Raw genomic sequence first — 26,934 nt, 5'->3', positions numbered from 1 at the left:
GGACACACGCATCGCATACAATAATACATTTAAGGACAGCAATCACCACTTAACATTCATGTCACAAAATGGCTCAGTGGTACTTGGCCATGCTCTATTAATTCGCAGAGTATGCTCACTTGGTGTCATGTCTTTGCAGCGTGGGTCCCCTATGACTCTTACCTCCCCGACTCATGCGCACTTGGGGGCGGGGGGGGCTAATTAGATTCTCATGTGCATTTAATGGACTCACTTACTTTGGTCCTGTGAGAGAGCTCTGGATGCTATCAAGCAGTTCGACGGTTGATGCGTGACCAAGTTTATTTTAGACTGAAGGACCCAGACCTGAGGAATACATAAAGTAATACTTCAATCAGTTGTCTTTTATTTTTTTTACCTGCATGCTGATTTGAACAGACAAAAAGAAAAAAAAAACATTGTTTCCCCACAAAACTAACAGATAACTCAATACTTGTCAATTTACTTTTAAAATATCGTAATCTGTGTGTGATGATTTTTTTGTACAAGCACTGCAAACAAACGTAGGCTAGCAATAACAAAATGAATGCTGTCCAGGCTGTTCCCTTGATGGTATAGACCAGCCACCCTCAATAACCAGGCTGTGGATTGGTACCGGTCTGTTGAATATTTTATCCCGGTCAGCACAAAGACTGAGCAACATATAAATCATGAATCATTACAGTCTTAAACATTTTTATTTTTAAAATCAGGTGCATCTGTCTGTACCTCTTTGTCAAAGCGCTCATCTCGGTGACGTGAAACAGTAGTAAATAAGTAAGCCCACAAGAAAGCAAAAATTTGTAAAAACAAGAGGAGCGCTTGTTCAAAAAGGGAAAATGGCCAAATGACAAAGGGCTTACAACTTTCAAGAAAAAAGAATGCTGCATTTTAGAAACAGTGTGCAGGTTATTCTCATGCATCAAGCCCGCTCTATGTGGTGAAAGGCTTGAACATGATGCAATGAAGGAGTCAAAATTATCCCAAAACTATTGAGTACCTTGCTTCCATTTCCAACATCCTGTCTTTGTGTAGTGAGATTTTCTACATTGACAGTGACCAAGACAAAATTACGGAGTAGACAAGACATAATTAACACACTTACTGGGTATCATTGTCTCCCATTAGCCCAAGATGGGACCGGCTTGTTGAAGAGAATCAAGTGCTGGTTTCCCACTAATTTGAACAACTACAGGTAGCGTAATGATTAGTTGTGTTTGTAATTATTTGTTATTATTTGTCTCAATGCTGGACTGTCAAAAATGTAGCTTTACATGAAACTGGAATAATGATGTTCTGTTTATTAAAAGGGCAGCAAGGTGATCGACTGGTTAGCACGTCTGCCTCACTCACAGTGCAGAGTTCTTGGGTTCAAATCCGGTCCCGTCCTTCCTGTGTGGAGTTTGCATGTTCTCCCCGTGCTGTGTGGGTTTTCTCCAGGTACTCCGGTTTCCTCCCACTTTCCAAAAACATACATGGTAGGTTAATTGGACACTCCAAATTCCCCTTAGGTGTGATAGTGAGTGGGAATGTTTGTTTGTCTCTGTGTGCCCTGCGATTGGCTGGCAACCAGGTCAGGGTGTATGCCGCCTACTGCCTGGAGCCAGCTGGGATAGGCTCCAGCATGCCTGCGACCCTTGTGAGGATAAGCGGATTGGATAATGGATGAATGGATGTTTATTACAAGCCATTTCATGGCCAAAATCATCATCATCATCTTCCACACCGCTTATCCTGTACAGGGTCGCGGGGAGGTGCCGGAGCATATCCTACCTGACAATGGGCGAAAGGCGGACTACACCCTGAACTGGTCGCCAGCCAGTAGCAGTGGACACACAGACACCGTCACTGAGGGGGAACCGATCCCACACAACTCAGGCGTGTGTACCACTACACCATCAGCCAAACTAATTTTTAGGTAAAACCCCCCCAAAAAAATAATAATCCAACACCTGCAACATTCAGGATTTTTTTTTACATATAAAATCTCAAAATGCCCACATAAAGTACAATGCTGCACTAAACATTGAATTTATAGTAATTTCACTCAACTCTTCTAATGAGATCTGCATGAGTAAAACTCATACGCTGCTTTATTACCTTAAACTCAACCATATTAGGGTGACTATTCGACACTGTTGCGATTGTGAATAAAAGGTGAACGTTGGGCCCTTTGCATGTTGTCTTGTATCCTAATGAGGACAAACATCTGGGCCAGGCTCACACTGAGGTGCTGTGATGGATGTAACCCCCGTGGTCAGCCCTTGGCCCCTAAACCCACCAGGACCCATAGAGCAGAAGCCCAGCTCCTGTTAACGTGCTGCATGACAACATAAATTGGTCCTTGCGCGACATAACTGTCCAATTTGCATGCCCCCTTCACTAAGAGAACTCTTAACAACGCAATCATGCATGCATGCAGATGAAAGTGATACGCAACCAATTCAACTTTGCAGATAAATCACATTGACAGACTGACAGATGGAACTCTTCTTCTCTAAATATTAGGACCAAGGAAACGCAAAGACAGAGAAAAAGGAGAGAAGACGTCCGTTGGGAGAAGGCAAGATAAAGAGGGAGGTGAGCTGGGAGTCTGGGTAGTTTTATCTGGTGGGCAGGGAGATGGTGGCGGGAGGATCTGTCTCTGTTAGAGAGAACACAGCCCTGTTATTAAAGCCATTCATCACTGGCTGAATATTCCCCCTTTAATGGGCTCTGTCGTTAATTACCTAACTTTGTCAAGATAGGGAGTCTGGGGCTCTCTGTTCTCTTGGCAGGCACACCACACGCGCGTATATGCACACATATCATCAGGTGAAGAGACACATTTCCCACATAGAGGAGCAGGTTATAACATACACACACGACACACATCAAATGCTGTCACTCTTCTACTGGGTGTCTGTTGTTCTCGTTTTCCAAAGCTAAAACATTCCCAGGCAACAACATGATACACTTGAACAAGTGATGGCATCCAATATGAAATAGACTTGTGCGGGAAAAAAAACAACATGTTATTGTTCCTGGGAAGACTGGAAATAATTATGTTTTTTTATTTTTTTTTTATGGTGAGGAGATTGGAATGATAATTGACTGGTTGATTAATCGATTGGTGAGAACTCAATTTGATTGATTATTAATTGTGACTTGAAGAAACGGAGGCAAAAAAGGAGTGCAGTACTTGGTGGCAATCAACAGATGCACTTCTTGATTCAGTTGCAATGACTCATGATGGCAATTCCAATCGAGGTGGTATTAATCTACTTAAATCCATGGACAGTTGTACACTAATAAAATCATTATCATCATCATAAACAGATGATTGATCAAGAAAATCTAGTCAAATGCCTTCACCTTTTTTTACAGTTGACTATTCCATCATTTACAACATTAATTCTACCTGTTTTTGGTGTAAAAAGGGATGTTCTTCATTGATGAGCATACTATCGGTTCATTTTAGGTGGCTTTCATGAATAGACCAGACATAATTTTCTGACATTTACAGGTCAAGTGATGCATTTATTAATTACATATTGCTAGTAAAAATTATCTGCAGCCTTTTCTTACATCTTTCAATCCCTTTCACCAATTTTTTTCCAAGTCAAGGTGATAATGGTACATTACCATAAACACTGTCTCATTATTCTCTCTATTCATGATGGCTTTATATCGGATTAAACTAAATGAGTTGGCAGATAGAAAATGTAAAGCATTGTCTCGACATGCTGACACATTTTGTTGAGCTGTTAGTTTGCATGTGAATAAGACTTGACAAATAGAGGTGGGTGGAGAGAATCTCTTGTTCTTCCTGCTCTTTCTACCCCACTGATGGAGGGCCCAAACAGGAGGAAGGAAGAAGAAGACGCCCCACAACAGCCCATATGAGTCAGTAAATACAATAGTGTTGAGTGAGTATGCAAATCAGTGAAGAATTTATTGTAAATGTATAAGAAACCATGTTGTCGCTGTGCTTCAGGGATTTAAGGAATGTTATTTACACAGGATATGGCATGAAACTCAATACTCAAGGTCCAAGATCGCAAAAATTGTGAAAATAAAAATAAAATAGGATAAAAGAATATAAAAGAAAATGGTTATCTACGGATGTATGTACAAAGATACAAATGCAGAAAAGATGTGAATGCAGCAGAAATACAAATATGCAGGAGGCTTGAACTGCACATGATGGCCGTTTGTATTTGCTTACATGGGGAAACAAATATGAAACCATAAATATGAATGGTTTTCTCAATCTTTATGGCTCAACCCAGTGATTGACAAGTGCTGGGTCCAACCTGTATCTTGCTTCTTGCAAGAAGTCAACTGGGATGCCTCAACTTCTTTGTGACCAACAAGATCAGCTGTAAAAAAATGGATGAATTTCCTGATGCAAAAGCATGAACAATAAAGCACACCCCGTCAAAAATTTCAGGTGTCAAAGGATTTCTTTTGGACCTCAGCGACATTGTACCTTCCTCAAAATCCCCAGGTTTGGTGCCACTGTTGATTCATCAGATGATTTTTCATTTTTACTCTGATATGTATTTTCCCATAATACATTTCTCAAATAATTAACATACAAACTACCGTAGCTCATCATCTGTACATGTGATGGGGAAAAACAAAGAGCATGCAGGGTGTTTGGCATGAAGCCTTGTGCGATAAGCATAGGCCTGCCCCTAGCCCTAACCCTAACCTCTACACCACAGTGCAGAGCTGACTACATTAGATCCAGTTGTTTTAACTAAGATTATGCTGTAAATTCTCCCATATGTAATCTATCTGACTTGATTGTGATTACTTTGGAAGCCAAGTTGTAGCACAAAGAGCCCGGTGGCTGTGAAGTTCACAATGTGTGGAAACTGATATGGAAATGAAGCTGCACTGAATATCATAATAAGCGGCTCAGAGAGGACTGCATAATATGGAGTTATTTCTCAGCACTACTGATTAAGAAGAGTCAAGTGTGTGCACAGATTCCCACATGCGCCATGCAACACAGAAAGAGTTTAGTATGTGTCCCAGTAGGTTTTCTAATAGTGCCCAATCGTTTACATTGCAGTTCTCTGAAGATAGGAGTGCAAGGCGATGTGACAGCGACACCATTGATCCTTTTGGCCTGATTAGCTCCCCCGTCAAAGCAAACTAATCAGATACATTGATCATGGAACACTTTTTAACGCTTCCCCTGGCAATAATATGATTTTTCTTTAGTCAAATAACTGGTTATCTGTTGAGAAAGTGGTGCCAGATATTTGAGATTTCAAGATTTCCTAAGGGACACCGGGAGAGTCAGTAGCCTGATTTTTAAAGCATTTAGAATCACTCCAGTCATGGTGATAAAATGTTATTTCATTACCTGAAGAACTGCCATGATTGCTGTAAACTTGATTTGTAGGACTCAAAGCAACACGGGTTGTTACACACCACACACCACCTATGAGGGCTTCATCATGCTCTTTGCTACTTTCACTTTTGTCCAGAAGAGGAGGCTGTGTTCCCTGCAAACAACAGGAGGCCGTCAGTAAGAAATACAGTTCAGTACAGCCAAGGGACTTGATGCCATTAGGAGAGAAAAACATGGAAAAGTTGGTTTGAAATGCACTTGGCCGTGTAAGACCTAATAGTAACAGCTTTTAAAATGGATTTAGTTCAGCTGTGCACCATCTTATGCCTGTCGTAATCATTAATCAATCTGAAAAATTACATTCAAATATACTGATAATTCATATATACTATACATTAAATATCAAGCGTGATTACTTTAGTAGTTACATTAGAAACATCAGCTACATTAACGAAATGGTCATAAAAGCGATACTCACATATCTCCCCTTAAGGAGACTTTTCACTGCAACCCGATTTATCTGGTATTTTAGGCTACTTTATACAGTGCTGAGTAGCTTAACATTAAAGCAATACACTGTTTGCAAAGGTTCAAATGAATTAATTCATTAACACCACATGCACTTAACAGCCATGACCTAAGCTACACACAAGCACAACGTGACAATATTTCTTCTATGGGTGTTTTGAAGACTTTCACCTTTATTCATAAATAGGGTGAGCAAAATAGCATAATAACTCTTAGTATTATTTAGTACACTTGTTGTAGCGTTTGGCTTGTTTCACTGTGAGTCACTCGCAAGACTTGATTGACAAAGTTTCTAAGCCGTATGCCGTTGAAAAAAAAATAGACATATTGTCAAATTAAAACCTGTCTTAATTGTGTCCCAATCAAAAGTGAGCATTGCTGTTTTTGAAAAGGCAGAATACAGTTCATCTCAATAGCTTTAATGTCTGAATGTCCACAAATGCAAGTCAATAAAAGAGGAATACTTTTATTTTTGTGACAACTATTGACAGTGAGCATCGTGTAATTGATTATAGATGTCATTTTCATTATTGACCATAGGGGGCAGGATCCATACATTGATTAAACAGGACAAGTAATTGTGCTGTGATGCCAATAAGCACACAGCTTTGGAGTGTTCAGCTTTGTTGTTGTCGCCTGGATTGCACTTGACTGGGCTTTATTTTGTGGGGTTTACATCATCAAAGTGACACGTTTACCTGTTTACATCTAAACATGCGCCAGATCCATGTGCGAACAACTGTGAAACACGTGACACCCTGTGTGATATCGGCTCTTGTGGAATGATGGTGATCAAACATTACGATAGCATAACATCCTTTCCTGTCTGTCACAGCCTGAGGCAAAACATCAGCACAGTGCCTTGCAGCACTTCTTATGACAAAATGTAAATGTCTGCATTCATGTCTGCTTTATTGTCACTTGTCACTTGGTTTTAGCTGCTTGTCCATCTTGTGAATTTTTGTTGGAAACATCAGACAGTGAGCATGTGTTGTTTAATCCCTCTCACTTGTTATGGCTGTTCAAAACCATTTTGCTTGTAAAGCCAGGTTGTCAGAAAGGTGAAGCTACCGTACAGCCAACATTATTTATTTATTTCTATTAGCATAAGGAAGAATATTTCACATTTTATATTGCAGCTGTGCAATAACAGATACAATGGCTTATATCTACTGGAGACTGTTAATAGGTTTTTGCACAAAAAGAATATGCATAAATCCTACATGCAAAAAAAAAATCTCTGATAGGTTTATGTTGTCATTATTGTTTGTTTTACTCTGCAGAATGACCAAAACACTAAGATGATCAAAAAGGCTGTTGAATGGTGGTGAATGGTCCAAGGATGAACACACATATTTTTGGTGTAGCTCAGGAAACGTATCAATAGGTGAAGTCAGGCAATAAACCTCGCATGACTATTTTTGGAATGTGTGAGGAGCTCTCGTATGTAAGCATACATGGGTGAAGAGAAATCATACTCCACAAAGAGAGGCCTGAGCCCAAATTTGAACCCAGAAAATTTGACTGCGAGACGGATGTCCTTGCCAAATGCTCCACCTTGCTGGCCCACATATTTTATGATACCCTATATCTTATTTGTGTGGGATATGGATTCTGACCAAAACTAATTCATCACCAATTAAAAGAGACTCTTTCTTACTCATGGACAATTGTATGGGTGCAGATTGGTCACTGCTGGACAACATGTCACCCACTTCACTTGACATCATAAAACTTACACAAATAAATCCCAGTATGATCAGTAATCACAGAGACATTTGCATAAAATGTTCAGAATAAAATATAAAAAAAAAACCCTGAAAACTTTAACGCCATCCAGCATGTTTTGGCAGACAAATGTGACCAGATGTCCTCCACAGGTTGACCACTCCAAGGAAGTGCATGTACCATCATTATGCTCGACAGTTAATGTCTCATGCATCCATCAACATTCAAGCAGTCCTTATGCATGATGGTGTATGACTTTAAAAGCCTGCCTGGTCACATCTGATTTGCGGATGCCTAATCAGACAAGTCCCTGCACACATGGACCAAAGTGAAACGCTGTGGTTGATTTAGGAGACAAGCACAAAGAGGGTCAGAGCAGACAAGGGATCCTTGGTGTTAACAACCTGAACAAAATGAGATTTCAAATGTAAACACAAAAACAGCAACTCTTTTCATTTCTTTTTTACTTTTTTAAATCACATTTAAAATGTAGGCACTCTCCTTGCAGCACATTTGTTCAATGGCACTTGAGTTAATCATTCCTGGATTTTTACTGGACTTCTGAGACACAAATCTCAATGTACCTGTTTGCCGTTTTATTAACGTTACACTAACACTCATGTACATCCCAATCTGCCTCAAAAATATGGACACATGCATATCTAATGACATCCGATACATAAGCTGTACTAAACATTCTGTCTTTACGAATATAATCATTTGGTAAATATACGTTAATTTTTGTATTACAATTATTTGGATTAGTGCAGAACTGTACTGCACCGTTTTGCAAGATGTTTGTAATATTTTGGTAACCACATTTTGCTCGATAAGAGTCAAAATATTAGATACAGCTCTCAGTATGAGGCCGTGCAGTTCTACACAACTGCGAACTACAAACAAACTCCCATATACTTTATAACATATATGGACCTCACTGACTGCAAGTGGTCATAATGTTGTGGCTTGTTGGTTTAGGAGACACACTTAAAAAGCTTGATGCTAATGTGTCCATCAGTGCAAGGCAGACAGAGTGAGACAAATGGCAAGTTGGGATGGGTTTGAGTCAACATTTGTTGGCTTCACTGTATAAGCACCAGGGCCACATGACGATGGCGAGTCGAGAAAGCGCTTTTTGAGGCAGTGTTTTACAAGGTTTGTGAAGCCAAAGAGTAGAGAACAGGCACCTCAGAGGATCTGACATCATCCAGGGTAGGGGGGGGGGTTCTGGGGGAGAGCAGCAGTTCAGCCACAACTCTTCACTCAGTGGCTCCCTGCATTCTAAAATATTGAAAAGCTTTTGTTGTGCCTAGTTAAACATTCACTGATGTGACACAAACTGTGAACAATGCCATTTCACACGCACGGAAAGTCCTCTCTGTATAATTCATGATCAAGAGCTGCAGAGGTAGGCCATAGTTTGCTCTCAACATCACCGAGCTGCAATAAAAAGAAAAATAGAAAAATATATATTTTTAAAAATTTTACTTTAGTAAATATGAAACAGGACACTGATTTGGTAATAAAGGCAACACACTATGAGTAGCCTGTCATACATATCCTTTTGCCTCATTTTTCCAGGCCCATTATCTTAAGAAAAAATAATATATTGGTCACTAAAGATGATCGAAACCCAACATCGAGAAATTGGAAGAGTTTCTAGTTTGTTTTACACATTAACAGTAGACATGTTCACATGACTGTATTGATCAATACCTCTGAGGAATCTTTCGAGCACCTTGTCCCACTTATACCACATTGGTGGGCAAAAGAGATCTCACCAGGCATAGCAAAGTGTACTTAAAAAAGTAAAGTGTGTGTCTATGATAATATGATGATGGACAAAATATTAGCAAAGCACAAATCACTAAAGTTCAACAGCACTACAAATGACAATGAATAAATGCAAGGTCTTCATACCGTTAACTGTTAAATTCAGTGTTGTTATATCATGGTGCATTTTTTTATGTACCGATTATACCGATGACAATTATCTTAATTGAATGTCCACATAAAACCACCGATCTGGTGCTAGGTCACACATGCACGCACACACACCCACACACCCCCACACGCACACACTCACCCCCCCACACACACACACACACACACACACACACACACACACAATAGCCTGTACATGACATGAGCATGAATTATGTATCCCTCTGGAGATTTTTGTTCTTTTTCCTTTCTTCTCTTATTTGATGCAATTTTAGTTTTGCTAAAAAAGAGGGGGGAAAAAAGAAGTTAAAAAGAACCCATACTAGTCTTAATTTGTTTTCACATTTAAATACGAGCCTTGTTGGATTGTCGTTATCCATATCTGGGGAGCTCATGCAAATGTTTTATTTTGGCACCACTTGTCTGTGCCAGCCTGATCAGTAGGGAAGTTCACAGCAAATAGCTCTCATGATGCTCTCATAATGAATAAATAATTTCATCACCACAGTTGGGAATCTAATTCCAAGTGACATTCAATGAACACGTTTTTAGAACATGTGGAGGTATGGGTCAGCAATTTAAACCGTAGCTACACTTTTGGTGTGTTGGCTTCTATGTGTGTATGTGTGTGTGTGTGTGTGTAGGGGGGGGGGTATGTGGGTGTGCGTGTGTGTGTGTGTATGTGTGTGCGTGTCATAGCCAAAACAAACACAATGTGGAACATCCCAGGGACACTCCAATCATAATTGTGCAGGTGGCATTTAAGAAATACTCACACAACAGGGGTCAATTTATCTTCAGGTCACTGAGAATGACATCATCAAACCACTATTAACTCTGCAAATAATTCTAGCTCTGCAGCCTCTCTATCGACAACACATTCCCTCAAAACAAACAGGCGGCTCCGGGCTTTGCCCTCAATCTAAAAAGCATAACCTCAGAGTGGATAAGAGAGAAATTGCCATCTCGGCAACAGAGGACCAACATTGAACAACTTAAAATGACACCGCAAACAATACTGAGCAACCATTTTGACATCACCTCTGCCTATGCCCCCACCATCACTTCTTTTCTCCTTGTACGAGAATTGCAGTCTGCTCTTTTACACACTCAAGCTTCACAATCTCACAACGTTAGGTTAACTTACAGAATTCAAACCTGCCTTTTATACATAATAATATGCCATTTTTGAAAATCTTGCCGGCATGTTTTTTGCAGTAAGTGAACATCTGAGCTCCACATCGCTGTCGATGACATAGGAACATGCAAAAGGTGGTGGTTGGTTTTTCTCTAGTCTGCAGCGCCGCATTTGAATAATTAATGTGGTCTGTCTAATACAAAACAAAGTGGACGTCACTGCTCTTCGGTGCATTTTTTTCCTCCCCAGACAGGTAATTGCACTTTTACTGTAGCACATGTTCATTAGATAAAACAATATAACTTTTCATTAAAGATGATGAAAACACATTTGATATAAATAGGATGCAATTCTTCTTTGCTATGGGCAAATCGGCGAATTGGAGGAGATCCACAGCATTGAGCAGAGGCTGTTGTTGTTTGTCGGTTTGGCTCAAAAGTTTGTTTCATATGGCAACTTAAACATCAATAAAAAATTGCAGTTATGATGGGACCTTTACAGCCAAATCAGTTGCTGCTTTTTATACTTTTTTTTCCAAATAGATTTTGGGAAGTGTTTGGATGCATGTGAATGTAGATTTCATTGACATGTCTACTTAGTTCTGTGACTTCACCTTTGCTGAGGCCAAAGAGGACTAAAAAAAAGCGTAACAATGATTTCAACGAGTGAACCGGACTTGAGTGACTGTTGTGCTCGCTCATTGAGCACACATTGTTTTGCCCTGCTGTTTTTACAAGAAAAAATCTGCAATGGTATTACAGTGCAATAAAAGCACAGACAGCATATGGGAGGTTATGGCAGGAGCATGACACATGATCGATAGCTACAGTGACTCGCTCCTCTCCACGTGCACCTTCAACCGCATCACCACCTTTACCCCCAATCGATGAACTTCCCTGAGTAAACAGATCTGTCCCAACGCTCGCTCCTCCTCACTGTAAGAGGATCCTTCTCCTCCTCCTAATGCTCCTCCTTGTCCGCCTCCTTGTCCGGGCCAAGTCACAAAGAGAAACCAGATAGTTTCTCTTGATGTTATTGCGCTTCTCCTCAACTGTTGAAGTAAGAAGGCTAAATTAAGATCTAATACATCATCATCATTATCATCATCATCATCATCACCGCTATTACGTCCTCCAAATGAGGCACTCTAAGAATTGCCAATACTATGTTTATGTTGTGTTCCTGGGTCAAAGAACCACCAGTGTAAAATTACCTGCATTCTTCTCTATCAACCCTATTGTGATATCAATATTTTTCATCCTGAATTTATAAACATACAAGAGTACAAGATATCAATTCATCCATCCAGCCAGCCAGCAGTTTTGTATAATGATTTTCCTTCATTATGAATATGCGGCTATAGACAAACAACCATTCCAATTCACATCCACACCTATGCAGCCGTTTTGGTCCTCACCTTTGGAATAGCCTGCCAGAGGATGTCAGGTCTGCAGAGACTGTTGATATTTTTAAGAGGAAGCTCAAGACACACCTTTTTAGTTTGGCTTTCAACAACTTTTAAATAATTTATCTTTTCTTTTGATTGAAGATAATTCTATGTTTTGCTTTGAATGTTTTAAAGCACTTTGAGTTGCATTCTTATGTATGAAAAGTGCTATATAAATAAAATGTGATTGATTGATTGATTGATTGATGCACAAGTTAGGGTCTTCACTTAACCTATGCACACGTCTTTCACGCATGGGAGGAAGCCAGTATAACCGGGCAAAATCACAAGCAAGAATGGAACATCATTAGCATCCGACAGAAACCTCCCATCAATTTGGTAAGATGAATATTATTTTTCACAAATCTATACTTTTACTCATTCCACACAGGTATGTATGTGTGTTTCACATATTTACAAATTATTGAGGATATAAATAGTCTACTTAAAGGGTAAGCAACCCAAACACATTTTTTCAAGAATGTGTTGCCAACAGGCCCACTAGTTGAAACATGGCATTCTGATTAATATTGCGTTTGTGGAATATGAGTTAAGCAGCAAAATCCCCCCCTTTTTAGCCATCTCGGGGGACGGCCATTTTGTTTCTTCTGTCGACTGAAAATGACACAGGGCTCAGGTAACGACCGATCACGGTTCAGCTTCAGAAAACAGTTCAGCCGTGATTGGTCGTTACCTGAGCCCTGAGCAGTTGTGATGTCATTTTCAGTTGACAGAAGTGACAAAAGCCACCCCCAGAGATGGCTGAAAACGGGTGGATTAACTCTTATTCCGCAAACGCAATATTTATCAGAATGCCTTGTTTCAACTAGTGGGCTTGCATAGAACATATTCTGGAAAAAAATATGTGTGGGTTGACTCCCACTTTAAGAAATCTATCTGTATTCAGACGATTATATTTTGTGCAACCCCTTGACGATATAAAATGGAGTAAATTCACCATTCCATTTTTTTTAGTGCTGCTGAAAATGGCTTCCTGTTTGACAATGCAATAAGGTTGACCAAACATGACAAATGTGATGATTTCGGAGGTGCGATGTTTCCACCCGACACCTGCAGCATGCAAAATCCCCACAGGATTGCCAGAGCAGTGATTCGAACCCCGGTCATAAGAATGAGATAACCACTGACCCACCATGCTGCTATGCAGGTATACATTTTTATTTATAAATATTTTATCATTTAATATTAATTATATTGTCGCATTGATTAAAGAGTTGACGCTTTTTTTGGGATGATACTGCATTGATTTGTATAGCACTTAAAGTAGCGTATCTAAGATCAGCACAGACAAAAACTTTGGGTTCCTTTGCTCACTTAGAATCTGTAAAAGGCACTCCCCAAAGAGAGGTTGACAGCTCACCAACGGTGGACCATAGCACTGTTGTTTCTTTTGTGCTTGCAATGCTTCTCCAGCAAAGTTTACATGTACTGCGCTGGTACTGCAGCCCCTGTGGGGTCAGGGGAGCTAATGCGCATGCATACTGTATAGTAGACGGTAACTGGCAGAATATGCAAATTACGGTATTTTTGCAGATCCCTTTGAACGGGAGCCTTTTGCTTTTTGTCCATAGTATAAATGTTTCAAAAATGCAAAGATTTTTTATTTTATTTTTTTATTTTTTATTTTTAAATACTCAATTGTTGTCATACACATGTTCACCAATTCTGTCAAAGAGACAAAGGGGTGACAACAATAATACAGTGGCATGAGTATATGGCAACTTTTACTGTGACATGACATCACAAAAGTATTATTGCAACTTTTTCTCATGTAAAAGATTTCAACAGCTCTCATTGTGGCAGCTGTACGAGAACGGACAGATTTGTCCATCACCACAGATCTTATACACTGACTTACTCTTTTATTTAAGCTTCCATCTGGAAAGCCAGTCTGCTCAGAGGCAGCACCAAATGTGTCCTGTTTGATTCTTAATGAAATGTTCTCATGCTTCATTTTGATTTGAAACTTTGAGACTTGGACACCTGTTCAGCAGATATTAATACACTTATAAAATCTATAGTTACGCATTACACATTCCAAATCCTGCCCATTACATTATATTGCGCTTTCAATCTGCAAGGTGACATGAACAAAAATCCTCAGGAGCCTGAAAACATCAAAGTATTCATTCTTGCAACAATCCAGCAAGAGGCCGGGGAGATGCAGACCAATCTATATCTCCCGTGACCCTCAGTAACATGTCTTTAAGCTCACTAATTAGATTTGGAGACACCAAGTGAAGGGATGGCCTCGCCAGGCAGTTTGCTATCACAAATGGATCTGCTTAATATTGGAGATTAATAGAGAAATATGTAATCTTACCCATGATTGAAGCTATGATCTGGTTAGTGAGAAACATGATGGATGTTGAAGCAATGGTGCAAGAGAGTCGCCTTAACCCTTTTGTGACAAGATTGCTTTGCAGATTATAGGCGGTTAAAAGGCAATGTAGTGTAGCGATCATAATAGCAGACGTGTATGAGTAGCTGCTTATTTAATGAATACTCTCTGCATCTAATTTGATCCAAGCCAACCCTTTTTAATTACAGTATTTGCTGTTGCAAAAATGTACTTTAGTTTTATATATATATATATTTTATCTATTTTTTTTCTTCTTTTTTTCTTCATAAAGGCAAAATATTTCATACTAGTAATTGGAGTGTGCAGGTGTACCTAATGGTGTAGCTGGTGAGCATGCAAAAAAATAAAGTATTACATGCATGTATACCTTTGGATGTTTGTCATATAAGATTGTTATCTTGGTACAGTAGAAAACTCTGATGGTCCAGAAAAGCAATATTCTAATCATGGTTGGAAAACAACATTAACTTTACCCAAAGTTACCCATACTAATTATCACGAATAACCTCTTTATATGTTATAATGGTGATAACGACAACAAAGTAAGCATCAATCAAGCCTTGAAATGTATGGCGTGAGAAAGTGATGATATTTCATGCATGGTACTCTCGAGAGTGAAGACTGCCTAAGACACATTATGCAGAGACAGGTGTCAAAAGAAAGGAAGAAAGTCTAATAAAAGATATGATTCAATATGCAGCACAGGAGAATGTGAATTTTAAGCTACAGCCTTTGCAGTGCTTTTCCCACTAAACACCCGGATGAGAATCCACCATCATCGCAGCATCTGAGTTGAAGGTTTGGAGAAATATGTTTCATAGACTCAAAAAATATATCTTTGCATCAATAATAAACTTGGGCCGCTGTTTTTTTTGTTTTTTTTTGTGGTGCAATGACTTTTTCAAACCTTTATCACCTAATCCTTACCCTTTATGAATGAAATTGCACTCAAAATCCATGTTTTCATTAACGTAAGCCACACTTTTACCATGTGGAAAAATTCGATTCAATTCATTTCAGTTGGGTTGGTAAATTTGTTCTGGATCTGGTAAGACCATGATAGTGTTATGACTAATGTGACAAAGTCAACAAAGGAGGGCCTCCACCATCATGCCTGCAGCAGTCAAAGATGCATTCAGCATCTGCACTTCAAAATTGAATAGAGTGGATCAACGCTTCGATTTACTGTATAGGTCATGCAGCCTTAAAATAGTATCTTTCAAGCTTGGTGCACAAGCCATTTTGGGAAGTATTCGGGAATGCGAGTAAAACGACGGGGTCGAAACCGCATCACATTAAAGTGCTAAATCACAGAGAAAAGCTTCTGTCCCCGGCAGAGCCTTGTTAGTCACTCCTGATACATAATGACTCATGCCTCACGGGCAAACTAATTATCAGGTGCTTAACAGTCTGAACCTACAACACAGCTGCCATAGACCTGTGAGGGATAGCAGGCACATGACCACCTCCTTCATCTCATCTTCTTCCTGTCTTGTTTTCCTCTCCCTGCTCTGTTTCTCTCCCTCTTTTCTGTGTTCTCCCAGCGTACCAGCTGGGAAATTGGCCTTGGGATATGAGCTCGAAGCGTACAACCATATGCTAGATTTTTTTCATGGAAGGTGTGTGTCGAAACAAGCGGCGGGTGGGGGAGGATTATCTTTCTGAAATGTAATAGAATGTAATTGCTAAGTAGGACACTTCTCTAGTTGGGATTTGCTTTCCTGTGTCTATGCATTTTCTTCAGATTTGCAAATGCCTTCAATGAAGAGGACTAGCTGTCCCTTTCAAACACATAATCAAACACAAACACTGCAAAGCGAGGACTGCAGGGAAGAGACTGCTAAGGACACAATCACAGCTTGCTCATTAGTAACTTTCTTTTGGATTTAGTCCAAATTTCTGTAGGTCATAGCTCACCGATAATAGCGAATCTAAGCCGCTGATCCAGCAAAATGTTGAGAACATGCACATGGCCTTCAAGCAACCTATTCTACTCTTCCTATGTCACCTCTTGTCAGTGATTTTGCGGAGCAAGCGCAGACGCATCCATTGTCACTGGGAGATTGTTTTATTGATTCAGAATATCTGCCACAAGAGGGCTGAAGTAGCAGAGGTCAAAGGTCAAATCACAACACACTTGTTTTCTGCATCTAACAGTTACAATTTTCAAAGGACGAGATATAAATTTGAGGGATTATTGTTCTCAGTAGATTGAAATATAATCCACGATGGGTGAGGTGAGGTCATTGAGGAAGTGACAGTCTTTGTATCCACGCAAAGCAATTTTCACAGATTTCCTCACACTCTTAAGGATTATTGTTAAATCAAGATGGCTGAGGTCATATATTAAATTGCTCCTCTCGTTTCATGTCATGAGCAAGAATGCTATAGAATTACATCCTAAAGTTTGTAAAGTTGCTCAGGTCAGACTGCTTTTTCACTATCCTCCGCAACACTCTACTGATCACAATTTTCAACGATCTTGCCAATTCATCCTCTAAGCAAGAATAGCATTTAAAATCGGATCTATGTGGGGGTCCTAGAGTTAGCAACATACAGTACTCTCTGCCAGTGCTCTGTCTAGTGTTTACAAGTGAGTCCAATGCCCAACCCTGTGCCAAAGGCCTGAAATGACTGGTTCTAACCTTAGCTCATCAGGCAGTAGTACCACTCACCTCAGAAAGGGTCAGGACTGCAACCCAGACTGAGACAATGACTCCTCAGTGGCCTCAGTCTCATTTCTGAATTGCTCTGCTCTTCCTAAGGACATACTTTTGGACACATCCTATCGGTTCTCTCTCACATCCCGTTATTTTCCTCCATTACTCATTAACCTCTCAGTTGGCTGAATCAAAGTTCAGGCCAGAGAGGAGAACCTCAGACGCAGCGATTCAGATAAGAAGAACACCCTACACCCTCTTATAGCCTCCAGCCTAGTGATATATGGATCTGCAGGGGCTAATAGCAAAGTATTGACAGGGAAATGGTGTGCTTATCCTGCTACTGCATGCTGGCAAGAGCTCCCCAAAGCAGATGGGACACACTTTGGGAAGAGGAGGAGGAGGAGGATGAAGAGGTGCGGTAGAATTGTACTGGGACAAATTAAGAGTCTTTATTGCTTTATTTCAGCTAATTTTTTGGTGTATTTGTATCTACAACCACACCATATCCAACTCAAACTGACTCAAAACAAGTACTGTAAACTCAGGTTACGGTATGGGATTAACTAATTGTAGGACTGTTCAGGCAGTCTAATTTACTGTCTGTGACTTTTAGTAATTACGTTCATAATTTGGTTTGGTCGGTGCTGCCAAAAAGAGAAACACTACAGAGCACTCCACGCCCATACCATTAGGTAAAGATGTTCACTTTAATGAGATATAATACAGCAGCTAAATCAGACATTCTGTCTTAAAAAAAATACATTTGTGTTCAATTCAGATGGCACTGTTAGATGGGTAATAGATATAACAGTATGTTTATTATCGTCTTTGTAGTTTGCATCATAAAGAGATGTGTTACTTATATATATACAGTATTTCCCCATTTCATTAGAAACCCCTTCAATCCACTAACCCCTTTGTGGTCGTACAATTTCCTGCACACCTTGTATGTGATTGTGCATGCAAAATTTAGCACATGATCCTTGATGATTTGGAGACCAAGGTTCACGGATTTTTTCTTTACATTATTCAAGCTTTTGTATGTTGATAAATAGATGTACATTTGTCATGGACAGAAAAGACCAATAACACTAAAAAGCAATAGTATATAGGCTGTCCTCCTGCAAAGGGAGTGTTTAATGCTTGAGTCAGTAGGTTATCAACCAAAGGTCTTGGGAGCAATGTAATTCTACATTTAAGTTAGCGGGTGATAAATAGATTAACCTTAATAGCAACAATTCTTCAAACTCACCAATGAAACAAGCAACCTTTCCTGGAAGATAAAGATGTTAGACCACAATACATAATTTTGTTAGTTCCCTTGTCTAATACTTAAGAGACTGTAACTGTCACTCTCAGTCTAATCCACAGTTCAGTGATAAGTGGATAGCTTACTTGACATTCACACTCACTCACTGGCCACCAGAGCTGAGCATTCTGCCTATGTGACGGCCCGGTCCGCCTATCTGCCTACCTGTCAACCCCGGAATGTACTGAATCCTACAAAGTTGTAATTTGGCCTTACATATCTGTTTATATTCTTACACAGTATTTGAGGCACGTGCACAAGGTTAAATCACTACAATCTTTCACACTATTACTGATTTTTAAATGTTTGAAAAGGTGTTTCCACCTGTACAAATTACGCCGAAAGTATACAACATAACAGGTATGTATCTGCCTGTGACGGATGTCCATTTTGTAGGCAATAAACGAAAGACAGGAAACTTGAAAACAATAAACGGACGAAGCATAGTTGGAAGCCCATTTTTTCCCTCTATGTAATTGTCCACCGTCTATTTCTGCAATGAGACTTCAATGGCCGCGGCGAGGTTTCCATTTGCCGTTGGCCGTGGCCGAGGTTTTTTGACAGCTTCAGGGTTCTAAAAGGAGACACATTTATTCTCGCCTCGGCACGATGAGGCTTCAACGGAAATACTAACAGAAGCCCTTCTAAAATGATAGGTGGACCGGCCAATAGGCGATTACGATTTGGCCCGGCCGGACAAAAAGGCGGATAGACGGATTAGTAAAATGCCCTTTTAGGAGCCAGAATCTGTCAAAAAGCCTCGGCCATGGCCAACGGGAAACGGAAGCTTCGCCACGGCATTGATGCCTCAACTCGAAAATAGAGGATGACTGGAGATTTTTTAAAGTTTCCCGTCTTTCGTTTATCGCCAACAAAATGGGCGTCCGTGATAGGTGGATAAGTGGAGCAGTCCGTCACATAGGCGGAATGCCTAGTCTTGATTATTCGTATTACTTCTATAATTCATTTCATTATGAAACCATTGGAACAGTCCAACCCAACCTCCATGAACCAGGAAGTAGCATGCTACGAAATAATTAACAGATGACAAACAAACATAAATACAAAGCGCTATGACAAGAGCCTTGGTGGGTGTGTGCACCATCCTAATTGTCATTTCAGTTATGATCATTACGACATTGCTTAAAAAAATCTATTTGTGGCTTAAACATTTTCCACAGTACGTTGACGTGTGCGGTAGTCATTTGACAACATACATGAGCAATTGAGCATGAAGCTGCATCAGTGAGCATTGTGCAAAGACAATGCAGCATCTTGCCAGGGGGCGCCAATCACTATGGGCCTCGTCTACGACCATGATTACCTACTTGACATCTTTATAGCTCCATGGCAGACGCCCTCTTCAACATAACTGGAGAGGGAAACACAGTGTGCCAAAGTGGCCCCACAGTGCTCGGTGTGGGCCATCAGAGTTTTGTGTTGACATAATTAGTCTGCTTAGCTGCCATCTGGGCTGTGGTTGTTGGCGGGTGGCATGAGCCAGGTGCTTCATGGGTAATACCAAAGAGAGGCATACAGCAGATGCGCATGGGTAAAGCTGCATGCCCACCCGGCGCAGAGCTGGAGTCAGTTAAGTCAAAATCCGGTGGTAATATGAACATTTTGACAGCTTCAAACAATTAAAAGAAGCAGGTAAATTGGGTTAGAAAGCAAATATTTGTCATTGTTCACCATTTTCTAATACTGATAAAAACCAATTTTAAAAACTACAACATTTTATTCTGGCACAAACGCGGAATCTGAGCTAAGCTCTCTATCCAAGATAAAAACACATGCCAAACAAACCAAGTAATCACCTCTGTTATCAAGGAAAAGCAGGTGCCATTTAATTGCTGCCATCCAGCTCAAAATCGGAGGACTTTCTGGAGCAGTTCAGTTGGCTAGTAACTTGATAAGGCCACTGGATTTACTCGATGAGGTAGAAAGTTCCTGAGCAAGCAGCCGGCATGTGGTTGTTGTTCCCAGAGGGCTGGGAAACCGTATCTGCCCTGCAGGAGCATCTTCTATGGTAAGCACTTCTTATCCAGGCCATCACTGCAGGCCGATAGCAGCAGGGTAATATCCAGTAACTGCAGCTTTATGTGCGATCCAATACTTGGATCAATCTCTGGGACAGGAGGCTTGCCATTAACCCCTGAGATCTCTCTCTTGTCTCTCCTTTGTTTTGTGTGTGTACTGACTATTTTGTTTGAGACTGCAATTTAAAGAGTGATGATAAATTGAAGAAGGCAAAAAGGTATCTGCTACTGATCTGTACATTGCCTTATCAGACATTTTTGAATTCATGATGAATCATCAAATGTCTCCCGCAGTCTCAAAATGCTTAAGCAAAATGCTATTCATTTAATGTAAACATAAACATAGAAAAACATAAACAAACATAAACATAAACAAAAACAGAAACAGAAACAGAAACAGAAACGGAAACATACAGCACACTGGCCACAACATTAGGCACACAAACTATGGATTTGGAACACAAGAGAACATCAACAAATCATATGCATAAAGATAGTACAGTATTGCAAAGCTTTGACTGAAAATGTCAAAATACAAAAACAATATTTTGATGCTATCATCGAGCTAAACAAGAAAAGTCCTAGAATGTAGACCATATTTGTATTGAACTACATATTGTCACATTAAAACCAATGACAGTGTCAAAACCGGGTCTTATAATTATTTGCATTGTTTCAAATTAATTTCACAGGTGTAACTACATAATGGTGTGTCCAGTGATAATATGCCTGTGCAAGTGTGTGCTGTTTCTAAAGGGAAGCACAGAACAAGGCAAAGGTTTGTGCTGTGTGTGTGGAGTGGTGCACATGCTTCCTTGTGTTTGAGTGTATGCGCAGGCAGGAAAGCTAGAAATATGCATAAAAGAGATGTTGTGGATAGGAGAGAGACTTTCCTTAAAACTCCCAATACTTAAGGGAATCTTGCCCCATATATCGTCCCATATGACAGAGTAGAAGAAAGGCAGGCTGAACCAAAGACATGCAGCTCTGAAGAGCATCTGTAGTCCTCCCACGGAATATAAATGGGTTGTCGCTGAAATTTGGGGCCATGTGCTTTGCTAGTGTCACACTAGTCACACTAAGTAGTAGTGCATTCTAAAACATTGAGTTACACAGATTGTTCAAAAGTGACATGTTTTTCAGCAAGCATCAAACAAAAAAGCTGTATTGACATGTAATAGCAGAATGCTTTTCAGTATTATGAATGTGAAATCTCAATTACAAGTCACTCAACAACACACAAGATGAACTAGGGTTCTTTCTAGGCTACAAAAAAATAATGTAATGTAATATGATGTGACATCAGTAAAGATACTGTTTGATTTGCAAGTGTGGCTTTTAAATTATTTTATTATATTAATTATATATTCAGTATTTAGATCAAAAACATAACACAAATAATCTTAAAGTCCAAAACAGTCATTCTCAAATTCATACAAATGCTGACATTTTTCCTGTAGCTGACAACTATAAAAATGTCCTAACAGAGAAATGATTAAGGCATTCACAATGGTCAAAAATCAGAGAAAGCTCACCTACCTTGAATGACATTTTTTAGGTGGGTCAAAGGTTTTCAGTGCTGGACGATGGAGCTGTCAAACAGAGCATGAGCTGAGTTGAGCACATCCTGGTATTTCCGGGCAGATGTCTGAGGGCCACGAGGAAGCTCGCAATGCTCGGCCACATTCCAGCGGGAAGCACTTGAGTAGGCGCGAGGTCCGGGCATGTCGGAGGTTTGGCCAGTGCATCCCAGCAGCGGAGACCTTGGGACAGGCACACGGGGAGACGGACTGAGCCAGACTGGGCTGTGCTGCAAGGCTTTTTCGCCTCTCCTTTACTGAATGAAAGCAATCCCTAAGAGTGAATGGGTAATGAGAGACCGGCTCCTGAGATTTTAGCTTTCTTAATCATGTTCATAATTAATTCAAGAACATTGATAATTTCATTACATTCTTTTTGTCTTATCAATAAATGATGTGGCTGCACTTTTGGTCTTGTGTATACGGGAGAGAGGGAGGAAGCAAGGGAGAGAGAGCGACAAGAGAGGTAATACTGCACTAAAAGCACAAGAGATGGAAAATGATACAAACAGGGAAGTGGTAATTATAATCTTTGACCAAGCCACTGGCTGCACAATATGAAGTCAAGTGGCTACAAATAATTAATAAGGCCTCCTGGTGTGTGTGAGTGTGTTTGCGTGGAGTTGAGACCGTGTGCAGGTTTGTGCGTGTTTATTATCATTATTATTATTAATCTTTTTTTTTTTACAAAACATTTGTGCTAATGACGTTTCATTAGTTGACTGTCGTTTCACCAACCCACTTTTAACAGATATTTGATCAAATATGAAAATCCAATATGAAAATTGATACAGCAATGTTTTCAGCAACATTGTGTTATATACACTGTTCGCTAGTTAGTTGCACAATACACTCACCTTTGCACAGGGCTAGAGGACGCCTGCCTATTAATGCCCTTCAGATCCAATAAAGGCTCAGGTTCCAGGGAGATTAGTGAAATGAAGGAGACTATTCCCCGCTCGCCTCACTCACACACACACACGCATACACACACACCTACACACCAACACATGCAGATAGACACACACACACACACACACACACTTCTTTGCCCTGTGCCAGGTCAGAAAACCTAAAAAAAAGGAACCACTTTATTTCTCTCTGTCTTATATAATTTCCAGCTATTTGGCAGCAGGAGTAATGAGATAATATGCATTTTTAATACTTCATTTTCAGAATACTCAATAACCCTTCACCTCAGATATGCACTGTCTGCGCAATTAGTCAAACCATTTGCTGTTCAAACCTGCTCTCAAAATAGAAGTGATGTAATGGATACCCCCGTTTCCTAAAAATAGCATGATTGAATTGGCGGATTGTGCTGAATCTCCTGCATCTGCTATTTTAAGCAGAATTTAAACAAAACCAATGCCCTCTGATTCGGAATCCTCAATTTAATTGCAACCCCACAAATTAAATGTGTCTTTTACAGCCAATCCCCAAAAGCTTTTGCTTTATTTATTCACTTCAAAGCAATAGGGGGATGTATATCAAACGTTCGACAAGCAATATCCGATATTCATCCCTATTAAAAAGAGGATATAATTCTCAGATATCTTGTGTAATTCATTCTATTCTAATGATATATTTATATGTCATTTCACAATGGTCTGAAAAAGTCTGGTCCTGAATGAGGTAATGAGTTGCAAAGAACCTGGAATTATGTCCATCTGAACATGGTTATTTCTGAAAACAAATCTTTCTCTGCATTTTGGTTTTAAATTTTGGATAGAAAAACATCTTTTAGAATACTTTTTGAAATCTCTTGACAGTGAACATGAAGAATATTGTCAAACTTTATTCTGAATAGAGAATATAATGCCGAATATGGATACTTGTTTTCAAAACACCCTTATACATTTGGACGACAGCATGGTCTCAAAAACAACATTCATACACTTCTAAATAATTCTTTAGGAGAAAATCCAGATTGTATGTTGGGATGTTACTCAATGGACATCTAAATGTATTCATCTCTTTATGATTAGATAATAGATCATTGTTCTCTGGATTTCATTTGTGCCTAAATGGTTGGAGAAGTTAAGCATAAAATCCGAGTCATTTGGTGAAAGGTAAAACACAAGGCTATTTGAGTTATGCCACTTTTCGAATGGATTTTGAATTGATTACAATACTGACGGATAAAGCTCGATGGAGCATTAGCGATTCAAATACCTATTTCTTGCTCATGTGCCACAGGCCCTTGTGTTGAGATATGACCAGCCTAACATGGGAAATATTAAATAAAATACAAAAGTAAAGAGGCAAAAATATAGATTTACAACAGGCCATTTCGACAGTAGACTTGATATAAGAGGTTCATAACAAGTTTTGCATTTTATCCCCGGTCCCCCTCATGCGCATTTTCCTCATATTTTATGTGATCTATGCATGCAGTACTCATCCTTGTGACGTGTCCTTCTCAAACGGATTGCTACAATACTTGTAATGATGGTCCTTCCCAGCTGTGCAACACAAGAGAGAAGGGTGCAGCAGGCTATAGCATTACCATAATACATTCACCCTCCCTCCGCTGTCCCAAGGGACCAAGTGGGCCTACATGGGGATGTGGGCTATCTTGGCTATGGAGAGGACTCAACCGGCTGCTGGACCTGCAGGCTGTATACAATGTGTGTGTAAGTGAGAGAGAGAGAGAGAGAGAGAGAGAGAGAGAGAGAGAGAGAGAGAGAGAGAGAGAGAGAGAGAGAGAGAGAGAGAGAGAGAGAGAGAGAGAGAGAGAGAGAGAGAGAGTGAGAGAGAGGAAGAGAGATAGGCTGAACCTGCCGTGGGCAATGTAATAAAACCGCCACACGCTGCTGGTGGTGACGGTGGCACTGCTGCTATAGCTGCAAAGGAGGGGATAAATATAAACTAGGCCTGCATCAAAGAGACGGCCCTCCAGTCACAGCCTGACTTACACCCTAATAATTAGGGCCCTTTCCAATAAAACAGGGGGTTGTGGCCATGCATCTGTTTTACTTGTGTTTGCAGCTGCAGTGAAACCTGTGAACGGATTCAGTTTTGGATTAAGCTCAGAACGGGCAAGGTTTCATTCTGTGAATTTAGGAAAAATGTCATCAATTAAGATGTCACTTTTCAGTCAGGTGGTTCGCTGCGTTTTGCTAATATTTTTAGTAAACAGTGGTACTTAACTGTTGACACTCAAATTAATGTGTTGCTCCTTGTATAAAATAGCACAACCAAGCAAACACGCACACACGCATGCGCACACATTCACACACATGCACAAACATTTGTCTTTACTGTAGAAATCGTGGCTGGCCAATCAATCGAGTGCTATGTAAAACCTCCTCCTGTGAGCTGGTTGATCGCCACTGTATTGTTTAAAATACACTACAATAACCACAATGGCATCTCCAACAGCAACAAAATGACACAATATGTCAGGCATGACTGTTACTCCCAAAAAATAATTGTTACCTCAAAAACTTTCTCGAGAAACTTGGGAGCTTTATATATTCATTTATTTCCAGCATTATATTAGCTTTATCATCTACGAAGCCATATGTTTCCCGGAATTTCCATATTTTGTTCCACCTCTGGCTACAGTCTGGCTAAATCATTCCTAAATCACACTGATGTGAGACTGCAAAAGGGAGACAGAGAAACGTAGTGAGAGTGAGGGGAGCGGGGTGGGGTGGGGTGGTAGTCCAGGCAGGGGGTATCAAACTAATTAAAGCAAGCATTTGTCAGAGATTAAGCCTTAAACAGAAAAGGTCATCTGAGCACCAGCACTCACTGTTTCGCTGCTGTGCTCTTAGGGCAGTCTAAACCTTTCCAAGCTAAATGGTAAAGATGCTATTTGGCAGCATTGGGGGGATGGGGAGGCCATGCTCAGTACTGGTGAGACTGACACCAGGGTCATTGGTTCTTGGCTGTCCATTAGACATGCTGGTCAAATCTGGCAATTGCTGTCATTTAGAGATGAAAAATAAGTGCTGGACAAGATCAATAGATGCAGTGGTCTGTAGCAGCAGTGATTAATTGACTGTCGCCAATTAATGACCAGCCTGTTGCACAGCAATGCAATCTCAGAGGGAAAATGGGCTTTATTGAAAAATTCTTTCAGCTCACTCAGGTATTGGCTATTCTGCAGCATTGTCATAGACTGGTACAGAATCCGCATGTTCTGAATTTGGTTGGCTTCATAAATCTTAATAAGAAGCTATGGATTATTAGTAGAAAATGTGTTGTTTTTAATAAAACAACACAAATGAAACAGAAAATATAAATATGACTATTTTGTTCTACAGTGTACACGGGGAAAGGCTGTAATAAACAAGCAAGTATTCAAGGCACCATTTGCAGTTCATAGATTTGTTTCAGGTACCATGAATTCGTTAATGGCAAATATACAAGTAAATAGAAAACTTCTAGGATGGTGAAAGTCGAGTTTAATCAAAAACTGTGCCTGAAAACATTGGTGCTTCTGAATTTTTTATTGCTCAAAGTGCTTGTGTCTCTTGCTTGGATTGAATTCCAAATCTACCCAATGGACACTTAAAAATAGTGCCAACATACAAACTGGGGTCGGTGTAACAGATTAATTTGGAGCCAGTCAATTGTAATTGTATTGGGGAGATGTCCTGGTTGGAGATAAATGAAGCACAGGACAGGATGGTTTAGATATGAGTGATAGCTTTTGAGGGAAAGCGTAGTAGTGAGTCCTTCTCTGATGAGAACTGTATAATTTGATTCCTTTGTAATTACCAAAAAGACAAGACAATAACACATTTTTGTTTATCATAAACTGTGCGTAAAATTAAATATAGGAATTATGAAAATGTCAATAAATCATGCCGCATCCGGC

At 40.0% G+C, this 26,934-nt stretch overlaps 1 long non-coding RNA gene across 1 annotated transcript; it reads right to left on the bottom strand.

Moving 5' to 3' along the window:
* Positions 1-193: 193 nt before the first annotated feature.
* LOC147149803 (uncharacterized) lies at positions 194-22,297 on the bottom strand. The gene is made up of 4 exons (XR_015086024.1): positions 22,063-22,297; positions 5,357-5,498; positions 1,351-1,456; positions 194-324 (listed from the first exon to the last, which is right to left on the bottom strand). It is a non-coding gene; the product is annotated as an uncharacterized LOC147149803 (long non-coding RNA).
* Between the last annotated feature and the right edge of the window lie 4,637 nt (positions 22,298-26,934).

Source organism: Filicampus tigris, chromosome 3 (assembly GCF_054856515.1).
Source record: "Filicampus tigris isolate MCC_2025a chromosome 3, RoL_Ftig_1.0, whole genome shotgun sequence".
Taxonomy (NCBI): domain Eukaryota; kingdom Metazoa; phylum Chordata; class Actinopteri; order Syngnathiformes; family Syngnathidae; genus Filicampus; species Filicampus tigris.
Note: the sequence above shows the minus strand (reverse complement) of the source record. Positions and strands in the feature narration are given on the sequence as shown.